Raw genomic sequence first — 13,077 nt, 5'->3', positions numbered from 1 at the left:
TTTAATTTATGTGAAGATTGTTTATTTGGGAAACATTATAGAGCTATTTTCCCAAGTCTAAAGCTAGAAGTATAGAGGTATTAGATTTAATACACTCTGATATATGGGAAGCTATATGGAATCTCTTAGAGGTTCTTTATTCATTGTCTCCTTTATTGATGATTTCTCTAGGAAAATATGGGTGTATATGCTCCGAAGGAAGAGTGATACATTTTTCTATTTTAAGAAGTTCAAATCTTTAGTTGAAAATCATAAAGGGGAAAATAATTAAATGTTTGATAATCGATAATGGAAAGGAATATACCTCGAATGAATTTGAAGATTTTTGTAGTGACCACGACATTTCGAGATAGTATACGGTTCCTTGAACTCTACAACAAAACATAGTTGCTAAACGGATAAAACCGTACACTTATGGATCGAGCTAGAAGAATGTTAAGTGCAACTGGGCCAGAGTAGTGATTTTATGCAGAAGCAATCAATATAACTTGTTATCTAGTAAATCACTCACCCACTACGACACTTGATTGCAAAATTCCAAAAGAGGTATGGTCAGGAAACCCTGTTGATTATTCTTTCATACGTAACTTTGGTTGTGATGCTTATGTTTGGATTACTAACGAGCAAATGACCGAGCTAGATGCAAGGTTCAAAAAGCGTATTTTTCTTGGCTATGCAGAAGGTACAAAGGGGTACAGATTGTGGAATCCTACTGCCCACAAGATAGTTAGTATGAGCGACGGGAAAACAACTAGCTTGGCTTGGATTTGGAGTTGCCACCCATTAATTTAAGAAATGGAGGTAATGGAACCTCCGGGAATAGTATCAAATTCATTTCAATTCAACAATGACTCCAGAGCCCGATGTGACAACCCAACCAGTTTAGGTAAGACTTGGATGAGAAAGGGAAAGGTTTAGGCACCCTTCTCCTGGGTCCACCTTGTGGGGCTCACATGGAAATCCCAAACAAGCAATATGATCGTAAATACATAATTAGTGAAAAGCATAGCAATGATAAAGAAAATAACAAACTAAAATAAACTGACAAAGAATCTATCTTATTTAATTTATTTATTACATTTTTATTTTTCCCTTTCGTAATTTCAATCCTAATCAGAGACCTTCATCCTTCATCAGCTCGAAAGGATGTTCCCATTGGGGCATGAGCAAAAGCGTGGAAGATTTCATCCTCACCCCTTTTCTATCAAAGCCTCCACCTTCAGACTTGGTGGAATGGTCTGAAGAGAGACGTAGTTCAATCCTCTCAAACTCTTGGAGAATGCTCAAGTGTTCGAACTAAAAACACCAACTCTGCTCTTTAACATAATAATCAATCAAGCTCTTCAGACACACTCATTCTGTTGGTTACAACAATCATAAAGAAATAAATTATCACCGACTTACAAAAAACAAAATAGATTTTGTACCTTGGTAAGCTTTTTTGCCGCATTTATCATTGGCCAAACAATTTTACAAAGAATGGCTCAGTTGAGCTTCATTGCCATCTCAAATGGCTAACAGTCAAATGCTATACGAGAGATGATATGAAGAATACAATAACAAAAATAAATAAATAAATAAAATAAGGGAAGGGAAGTTCCAAGGGGGAAAAGACATTGCCAGAATTGGGATTTTGACCTAAGAAAGACAGATTTTCAGATCGATGTTGTAGTATCTTACCCGATTCGAACAATAGAGTCTACAAGAGATAAGGGGGTTGGCAATAACCAGAATGATGGAGGAACATCAATAGAGCCCAAGGAGAAGAATGTGAGAAGTAAATGAGCAAAAACAATAGGGTTCTTGCCAGATTCAAGTGAAGATACAAAAGAGTTCCACCGTTACTGGTTCGATTTGCAGCATTGGGTGTAAATAGGGGAAGCGCAATCAATAGGGAAATGGAAAGAAGGATAGGAAAAAATGATGAGAGATGAGGGAATCAAAGGTAGAAGGGATTTCCGCTGCTCTCATTCGAATTCGCCACTGCAAGTGATGGAACAAAGAAAGGGAAAGGGGGAGAAAATGGGGAAGAATAAGAAGAAGAAGAAGATGCGGAGAGACCAGGCAGGCGGAGAACCATTGCTGCCCTAAAACCTCCATCAGACTCCCGATCAACCATCCGTTCAACTTTAGACTTCTAAATGTCCATTTTGCCCTTTATCCAAAAAGATTCCAAAACGACAATCCTTATCGATTGTCACTCCTCAAATTTGATATCTTTATCGAGACACGTCATCTAGGACCTTCAAAACCTCCATCGACTTCCCGATTAACCACCCACCAAATCTCAGACACAGGAATACCCAATTTACCCCTGATATAAAATGATTCCAAATCCATTATTCTCATCGCTTGCTATTCTCAAAATCTTAAAACACCACCACGACAACTCCCTCGAGATACACAAAATCTTTCCAAAACCTCCATCAATCCCCCGATTGACCATCCACCAAATTTCATACCTTAAAATGATTGTTTTGCCCTTCATTTAAAAAGATTCCAAATAGACAATCCTTATTGGTCGTCACTCCTCGAATCCAGGATTTTCATTATGACACAATAGTCGAGACCTTTGAACTATACCAAAACCCTCATCAACTTCTTGATCGACCACCTGTCAAATTTCAGAATTCAAAATGACTATTTTACCCTTTGCTTGAAAAGATTCCAAATAGACTATCATCATCGCCTGATACGCTCCAAATTCAAGATATCCACCGTTACGAATCATCCGACACCTCTAAACCCCATAAAAACCTCCCTATCGATCCATCACATTTCAGACACTAAAAATAACCATTTTACCCTTCAATTAAAAAGATTCCAAATAAACAATCATCATTACCCGATATGCCCTAAATTCAAGATATCCACCACTATACATCATCTAACACCTCCAAATCCCATCAAAACCTCTTGATCAACGATCTATTACATTTCAAACCTTAAATTTACCCTTTCATCAAGAAAAACCCTGATTTGATGCCCCCTATTGCTCGACACACTCCAAGTCATGATTTCTCACTCTGACACATGCCCCAACGCCATCAAACCTTATCATCACCCTTTTCGGACACTTTAGAACCCCTTGGAAAAATTTGTTACAAAATTCCCCTTTTACCCCTCTATCTACGAAGATTCCAATTCGTGCGATTTCATTGTTCGAGATAAACCCTAACATCTTGAGTTTTGATCTCAGCCATTGAATCCTACACATCACACCCCTTGGATTTTGTCCTTTCATTACAAAAAACCCCTCTTTTTTCACTAAGTCCTTGCACACTTATGGAAACCACCAAAAGCCCTCACTAAACCTATAATCAATCCTAGTCGTAGATCTAAATCTCCCTTGCTTCTCCACCCTTGGATCATCCTTATCATCACTTTAGCACTCCTACAACCCTAGATTTTAAAACCCCAATCACCACCTCTCCATTCCCTCTTAAATTCAAATTTTAAATTGAAATTAAAGACTTCCCCTTTTTAGGCCATTAATAAGGAGAAAGGGGGAGCCTTTTGGGGGAAGTTGTCTCATCACCTTAAATTCGACCAAAAGGAAAAAGATTAATCTAGGATCAAACCATCCTAGCCATCTACCCCTCTTGAGAACACAACCAAAACCCTAAGAAGCCTTAGCATACGTTAACTAAACCCTACCCCAAATTAGTTCCAACTTAACTAGAAGCCCCAAGCCAGACCCAAAGTTGTCCAGTTCAAACCAACTCTACCTAGTTCGGTTTTGAAAAAAACAACAAAAATAAAAAGAAAAAAGAAACAAAATAACCAAAACAGTTAAAACAAAAATCAACTGAACCAAATCCATTCGATCTTCTCTCCCCCAAAAGAACTAGAACACCACCAAACTCTCCCTCTTACTCACCTCTTCTCCCTCACCACCGAACTCTTCCTATCTCTTCTCCCTCATAACCAACCTGAAACCCTTTCCTCCTCTCTTCTCGCACCCACACACTTGAACCAAGAAAAAATGAACTCCCCTCTCTTCTCTTCCAAGAAAGACCTTCCCCATCCATCCCTTTCTTCCTCTCTTCTTCCTCTTCCAAGACTAGAGACAACCGAACTCATACCCTCACCTTCTTCCTCTCCTCTCCCTCAAGCTCTCACCACCGAACTTTCTCTCCATCGAATCTTCTTCCTCCTCCCATCTTCTTTCTCAAAAAAGGTTAGCCTCTGAAACCTTCCTCCCTTTTTTTCTCTACCACTTAACCAACACTCATCTCCTCACTCTCATCTTCTTCTTCGTCTCACTCCCAATCTCCATGGTCGGCACCACTACCTCCTCTCTCTCACAACACCATCGAACTCCACTATTCTCCTTCATCTCCCATCTCCTTCTCCAGCCCATATTCAATTCTCAGCCCCTCAAAAAAAGGGAAGAAAATAATCCACTTTCACGCAAGTGAAAGAGGGAGAACAAAGAAGAAGAAGGAGAGGAACCCTATCGTGTTTTCATCATATTCGGCCAAGAGGGAAGGAGACTAGAAGGAAGAGGAGACATCCTACTTTAGTTCACCAATCAAAAGTTCGCTCACAACAATGTCAGTAGTCCTAGTAGTTTGAGAGAAAAGCCACAAATAAAAAGTATTTAGTAACAACGTGATTTACAACAGAAATTTCTACACCTTTTTATTTTTATATTCATATTTTCTAATAGATAAAATGCCTAGACTGAATTTGTATGATTCATGTTGCACCTATTTTAATGTTTTATTGTTGTACATTTTGCTTGGGAATGAATGAAGGTGATAAGATAAATTTGGTTTCACTATGATTTCTTAGTTGTTTCTGTTTTAGGCTAATTCTTGCTAAGTTCATTCTTATCCCTTCTTGAATATTGCTTCTTAGATTGTTTCTGAATTTTTCTCTAGTGTGTGTGAGTAAAATCAGATTTTGTTTTAATAGTTTTCTAATAAGTAGCTTTGCTTTTATGTTTTAATTCAATGCCTAGACTGAATTTTTCCCTTTGCATCATTAATGTGCTAACTGCTTAAAATTTGCATTTTTTTCTTATTCTAAACTTGTGAGGCTGAATTAGAAGGGAAGTTCATGATGAATATGCTCCTTATGGCTTAACCCCTCTTCCCCTCAAGTAGGAATATAGGGAGCCTTGGATAAAGAAGGGGTAGGTGTGTAGACACTCGCCCCTTTGCTCCTTTAAGGGTTTCCTACACCCAGAAAGAGGGAGAAGAGAGGATTGAACCATATGAGAGGATATTCTCTCAATGGTAAAACCTTCCACAATAGGGGAAATCTTTCACCCCTTTAATTTAGTTTTCTTTCATCTTTAAAATTTGAATTGGCATTCCCAAGATAACAAAGGGAGAGGGGTACCTAACATCTTCCCTCTCCCACCCTTTGGTGCCTAGAATCATATCTTGTCTTGGATTGGGAGTCTTTTATTCTTTTATGTTTCTTAAACAAGGGAGGCACACACCCTTGTTCAAGTTGTTGATGGGTGGCGGCTCCTCTCATAGCCATGAAGTGACACCCAATTTTAATGGGATGTTCACACATGCGTTTGAATGAGGGAGGAGGTGAATAGTCCATTTTTCTAAATTGAAAAGTTAGTTCTCTATTTATAATAGAGGTAATGGCATTTTCATAATTTTGGGAGTTCTAAGGGGCATTTTTGTAATTTGGAAATATTTGGGTCAAACTGGGTCTAGGGGGTCAAACCAAGGATTCTAGTTCAATGGTGGGGATTTTTGGGCCAAAAAAAAAGGGGGTTGAGATGGGTTTGACCGCAGAGTAAGGTTATGCATGTGCGGATCAATGAGATTGACCGAAATGGAATTTTTTAGATAAAAGTGTATTCTTAGTTAAAATTTCATAGGTGGGGTTTTCGGACATTCTGAGTTGATTGTTGGGTTAGATTGGCTCAATTGGGCCCTGATGAAGCCAAAAATGGTCTCACCAATAGATGATGCACAATCTGGACGCTCCCTCATGTGTTATGACTCGGATTCCGACTAGCGACAATCTGGCTGGGCTGAGCTGTGTGGACGAGTTGCGAGTTGGGTATCTAAGCTATAAAAAGAGAAGAAGGTGAGAATGCCCGGGTAGCTTTTACCCGGGGAGGGCACTCCGATGCTTAAGTCAGCAAATGTGTAGGAGTAATCTCTGAGAATGTAAGGGACCTTGAGAGTATCAGTGTGCATACCTTTCTGGATGGATCTAGACATCTTATATAGGCTCCTAGACACAGGTAATTGTCTTGAGCTCTTTGTGGAGTTGTTTATTTATTTTTAGGCACATTAAGGTGTCAGTTGCTAGATTTACGCGGCAATTACAAGTCGACCGCAAGTCCTGCAGCGTATGGTTCGGTGAGTTGTTCCTGTAGTCACGGTAATAGTGTTCGAGCGGCCACGGCGCGCGGAACGGTTTCGGGCGAGCTCACTCCAGCTCATCAATTGCCACATGTCACTTTGGCGAGCTGCTCAGCTATGTTGGACACTGTGGGCCAAGCTCGCTCTATCTCGGCCGTGTACTTGATACTGACTGCCACATGTCACTTTGGCGAGCTGTTCAACTATGTTGGACGCTGTGGGCCTAGCTCGCTCTAGCTCGGCCACATACTTGATGCTGACTGCCATGTGTCACTTTGGCTAGCTGCTCTGCTATGCTGGACGTTGTGTTATCACCAGCGTCCATGTGTCAAAAATTGTTTGGGGCAACCAAAATGCCCCTCATCAATTGCCCCCCACTCTCAAGTCACTACCTAGTAGATGAAGAGAGTATAAGTTCTTTAGGGCATTTTGGGTCACCTTGCTTCGATCATTAATTCAACTTGGTCTGCTCTCGTAACCAGTTTGGCTTGTCCGGTTTGGCCTAGTTGAGATGCTCCAAGCTAATTTCACTAAGCTAGTTTGCTGACTTGGCGCTGAGGTGTCATCCAAAAGCCATATGCTGTTATATGATTCAGATGACCAAATTACCCCCCACTCTCAAGCCAATGTTAGCTCGATGAGGAGAATAACTATCAAAAAGGGTAATTGGTCCGGCTGGTTCATAGGTCGCTTGCTTTATTAGTTTAGTGCAGGCATTGTAGATATGATAGTGTAAGATTTGCTCACCTACTATCACGTAGCGAGCTACTTGCCGTTCTATGAACCGAGCTACGCTTCATTCTCTTGGTGATACACTTTGCCGAAGGTTGGATTTATCCAACTCGACTTTATGAAATATCTTTTGTAAAGTTGTTCGCGTACTATCACGTAGAGAGAATTGTTTGTAGTACTATCTTCTGTAGAGCTGCTTGCCAACTATCACGTAGTGGACTGTTTGTCGTAATACCCACACAGCTCAGCCCAGCCAGATTGCTGCCAATCGGAATCCGAGTCACAGCACACGAGGGAGCGTCCAGATTGTGCATCATCTATTGGTGGGACCATTTTTTGCTTTATTAGGACCGTGTTGGTCAGATCTAGAAAGGGTTTGATTTGGTTAATCTAGGGCACCAAAATAAAATCTTTGTGTGATCGAGGGGCAAACATGGTCTGCTTTGGATGAAAATTCATAAGGTAGGGTTTTTGGGTAGTATGAGGTGATTGGTGATGTTAGATTGAGCCAACTAGGACCAGATCATGTAGATTTTCAACTCGGTCAATCTAGAACATTGAAACAAAATCTTTTTTAGAGGAAGAGCAAACGATGGTATCTTTGGGTGAACATTTTCAGGTAGGTATTTTAGGGTATTCGGGGGCTGGTGGTAATGTCCGAGTAATTCAGAGGGGTCAAGATTGTAGGAATTTGGGTCAATAGGATGATCTAGAACGAAATCTTGGTTTGATGGAAGGGTAAATGGAGGAATCTTAAGTTCAAATTTTATGGGCAGGTGTTTTAAGAGGTCTTAGGTCTGATGGTTGTGTCTGGTCTAATGGTTGAGGTGCAAGTGGGGGTTTATCGAGGCTATCATATAGGTATCGAGCAGGTTTAACATGGATGTAAGGGCTCTTGGGGTGAAATTCAGGTTTCTTGGGTTTTTAGGTGTTTCAGAGAGGTCAAATGGGTATGATCAAGAATCTGGGGTGAATTGGGGTTCAGGCAGCGAACCGAGCAAAAATCGGATACTGACAGTTATTAACCGAGATGTTGTTTTCAATGAATATTCGATGTAGAAAGAAAATACACAATCAAGCTATAAGACAACAAAGATAGTTGAAGTGAAATATTTTCAAAAGACACAAGAGCAACAAATTGATGCAATTGTTGATGAAACTGATGAAGAGCACATTGAAAATTTTGGAGAGAGTCACAATGATCAATGCCGATTGAAGATAGCTACAAGACCTCTTGTCTGGCTTCAGTATTATGTAACAAGTTATGTTTGTATTATAAAAGATCATAAGCCTTGTCAATACGAGGAAGCATGCAAATGTCTAAGTGTTTGTCATTGGCATGTGGTTATGGAGGAGGAAATGGAAGTTTTGAAGAAAAACAAAACTTGAGATCTAATCAAACTACCTAAGGGTTGAAAGGCCATTGGTTGTAGATGGGTGTACAAACTCAAAAAGGACATTAGCAGGAATGTCGAAAGATACAAAGCCCGACTAATTGTAAAAGGATATGCTCAGAAATCAGGTATCGATTTGAATGAAATATTTTCTCATGTTGTTCGATTAAGTACTATTCATATTTTATTGAGTATGGTCACTGTACTTGACTTGGAGTTGGAGCAGTTAGATGTTAAGGCTGCATTTTTGCATGGTAATCTTGAAGAAGATATTTATGACTCAACCTGAAGGCTTTGTCGATGATAACAAAAAAAAGATCTGGTTTGTTGGCAGGCCAAATCGCTTTATGGTCCAAAGCAGCACTAAGGTGTTGATATAAGCAGTTTGATTCCATCACTGTGAGCTTAGACATTGGCAAATGTGAAACAGATCATTATGCCTACACATACTTTGGTAATGATCAATTCATCATTTTCCTGTTATATGTTGATAATATACTAGTTGTAGGTACTGACAAAAGAAGTATCTCAACACTGAAAGCTCATCTAGCTAGGGAGTTTAACATGAAGGATCTAGGGACGGTTAATCAAATTCTTGGGATGACGGTATATTGGGATAGAAAGAGCAGGAAAGTTCAGATAACTCAAAAGAGTTATGTTCAAATGATCTTGTGCCGCTTCAACATGCAATAATGCAAATCAATCTATATCCCATTTCCTGTTGGTTTCAACTTGTCTTCAGAACAATCCCTTAGCGCTGAAGTTGAGAAGACATAGATGTTCCACATACCATATTCATCAGTAGTAGGGAGCCTTTTGTTTGCCATGTTGTGCACCAGAGCGGACAATGCACAAGCAGTGGGAGCAGTCAATAAGTTCATGGAAAATCTAGGAAGAGATCATTGGATTGCGGTGAAAATAATCATTCATTATTTGAAGGGTACTTCTGAAATCTCCATTTATTATAGTGGCCAAATTTTGAAGCTAGTAAGTTATGTAGATGTAGACTATATAGGAGATCTTGATAATAGAAAATTAATTACTGGTTATGTGTTTTCTTTAGCTAATGGCATAGTGAGCTAGGCATTAAAATTGGAATATATAATGGCTAGAACAGAAGTAGAATATACGTCACCTACACAAGCATGCAAATAAGGTATTTGGGTAAAGAAGTTGTTTGAACAATTTGACATCAAACAAGAAGTGGTGACTTATCATTGTGATAGTCAAAGCGCATTACACTTAGCACAAAATCTTGTCTTTCATTCTCGAACCAAACACATTGATGTACAATATCATTCTGTTTGTGAAGTAGTTGAGTATAGGCATATCTAATTACAAAAGATTCACACCAACGATAACACTGCTGATATGCTAACAAAGCCTGTAATGAGATAGAAGTTTATTTGCTGCATAACTTCTCTAGGACTTGAAGCCACTTAATAAAAGATGATCGATAGCTATTCTCGAGAGGGTGTTTCACTATGAAAATAGTCTTTAAGTAGGAGAAAGTTAAAGAAGATTCGGTGGGCCAATATAGCATACTGACTGAGCCCACCAAATTATAGATGGTGGCTCATCGGATAAGCCCACCATATCACAATCGGTGGCCCACCGGTCAAAGCCCACCTATTTAATTACTTAGGGGTGAAGACTATTTTCATCACTTGAGCATGTGGCTATAATTAAGTCTTCAGAGTTTCCTTTATACCCCTTTCTACAAGTATAAATAGGGGTCCCCTACTCCATTCATTTCATCCCATTTTTCATTTCATGTTATACATTGTACACAGTGTGTTGAGAGGAGTGTGGTGTTGGGTGCATTGGGTGTTGGGTACGGGTGAGGTTATTTTAGTATTGTATTTTCTCTTGTTTATAGTGAAAAAGTAAAACTCGAGCTACTGCCCGTGGACATAGGCAATTTGGCCGAACCACGTTAAATTTGTTGTTATCTCCCTCTCTCTCTCTCTTCTTTCTTTCTCTCGCTTTATTGCTATTTGCATTTGTTTCTTTCTGTGCACATACAATTTATGTTATCCGTAGTCTCATTCTAACAGAAAACAACTTGAGGAAATGAATCTCTATTGTTTATGGACCAAAAAAGCAACCAAACCATGAAGGACCTTGTTGGATATATAGTTATCAACATGGGTTGAAATCATGAAACCAAACCACAAGGTTTGCATATATACATGGGCAATAGAAGACTTTGACCCGAGGAGGAAGTTGCTTGTAATTCTACAACATCTTTGAAATGATTCCTGCAAATTCTCAAATGCAATTAGATGAGTTAGCTATATTTTCACCAAGAAGTTTATAAGCTGAGACACTTGTAAGCATATCACAAGGAGTGTATTATGTTCATACTATTCTATCTTCTACATTGTTAGGTTCCGTAGGTGGTGGTAAGATCAATGGAATCAAGTTCACATATGAACTCAATTTGTTGACATCCCAAGTCCCATGTGTGGGACCTATTAGGGAGGCAACTTTTATTTTGACCTCTTGTGTGTGTATAGATGATAAAAGAGATGAAGAGTGAGGTAGCCAATGATCAAATTAAACATCCATTGCCGATAAGATTTTTAGTTCCCCATTGAATATATTGCCCACATTCAACATTGTAGTACTTCTAACAATAGCGGAGCTAGTGCTTTTTTTATCTTATTTTATAGAGGCCCAAAAAGGTTGACCATTTTGGAGGTATTTAGCAAGGTTTTAAAAATCAACCCGGAAATAGAACCGTTATGGCCACTGGTTTCTGGGTTAGTGGTTCGACCATTCGGGTCAAACGGTTTGAATGTTTTGAACATATTGGAATATTATGTTAAAATGCATATAAATATAACTATATAAGAGAAAATAAGGTTTGAATGAGAAAGATTTGAAAAAACTATCGGCTGAAAGAGGACTTGTAGATTGTAGCAGTGACGACGTTGAGAATTTACAGCGGCAACAGTGATGACGACAACGACGATGATGGCGAACTACAACGACAACAGTCTCAAATATGAGATTTCTCAGTCTCAAATCTCACACTCTCTCAATGTCCCACACATCTCAGATCTCTTTCATTGTCTCGCTCGAGAGAGATAGATTTACGCTAGTCTGAGATTTCTCAGTATTAGATATGAGATTTCCCAATTTTTAAAACCTTGCCACAAACCGTTCTATGGGTCAAACGGTTTAACGGCCAAACCATATGGTTCAACGGTTCAATGACTAATTCAATGATTTTTTACCAAAATCTGGGTTTGGGGTAAAATGGAACCAGTCGCCTAAATGGTTTCCAGTCTGAACGGTTCGATCGTCCGAGTCAAGGACGGTTCGAAAACATTGGTATTTAGCATGCATGATTTTTGACCATAATCATTGAGTCGCATAATCATTGTTGCATTTTTTTTCAATTTAGATTTTGTATAGCAATTAAGTCCTCCAAACTCCTTTGTTATCAATAAATCTTCCCATGCCTTTGAGAAAAATGTGCTAGCCATTAGCACTATAACCCCACCAAAAATCCATGGGCGGAACCGTCATAGCATTTATGGTCTCCATAGGAAGCTCATGAGTAGCATTTATGGTTGATTTTATAAACACATCTCTCACGACATGGGATAAACAATTGATTTTCCATTCATTGATCTTGGACTTCACTTTGTCAATTAAAAATTGCTAAGATTTTCGCTATTTATAACTTATCAAGAGTGGGGTGCCTAGATATTTCTCATATTTCCTCATTAGATGGACACCAATAGATCTTGCAAACAAGGATCGAATCCACCAATGAACATTATTTGTGGTGAAGTAAATTAAGGGTTTGTTAAAATTAGCCTCTTGGCCAGACCATGAACAATATATATAATTATGATTTGTGAACAGTTGTTGATTGTTAGACAGTCTTTGTATGCCCTTATCTTCAATTAGAATGATATACTTTTGAAGTTTATTGTAAATGAATAAAGTGCATATTTGATTCATGTTCTTGTGGTTTGTTTCTATGTTATACCCTTAAATTGGATATGTAATGAGACTCGTGTTAGTTTAGAATGTTCACAGCCGGTGGGTCGGTCTGGGGAGACCTATCCTGATAAGGCTGACACTGATGTGCCACCAAGTCGGTTGGGGTGGCATTTCTCAACCGCCAGGGTGAGACCCAAGGCATATGCAGTGTAGGATTAATTGAATCTTTGAACCGGACCAGATTTCCAGTGTTGCCCTGGACCTTGGAGATTAATGGGCAAAAGTAGAAAATTACACCTGACCCCTAGACTCGATTATGATACTACACTAGGTGTCGGATTGGGCTGTCTTTGATGCACCAATTAGTGAGATCCTTAGCGGGGGTCAAAACCTGGGTATGTTGGGACAGTCTGAGAATTCATCTGAGTGGGTGATCATAGTGACAGGATCAGCCCCTTTGTCGAACAAAGGTAATGATCGGGGATGCACTATCTCTGATGGAAACCAAGACTGCCGGCAGCCGATTTCAATCGTTGAGATTTGTTTTGCAAAATATATTTGAGATATAAAAGTATATATATTACGGTTTCTAAAATGTTTGCAAAAGGTTTTAATTCCCGGGATCCATATAAGTAGAGAGTGCAACA

The sequence above is a fragment of the Nelumbo nucifera genome, chromosome 1, assembly GCF_055504915.1.
Source record: "Nelumbo nucifera cultivar China Antique chromosome 1, China Antique-T2T, whole genome shotgun sequence".
Taxonomy (NCBI): Eukaryota; Viridiplantae; Streptophyta; class Magnoliopsida; order Proteales; family Nelumbonaceae; genus Nelumbo; species Nelumbo nucifera.
This window is presented reverse-complemented; position numbering follows the sequence as displayed.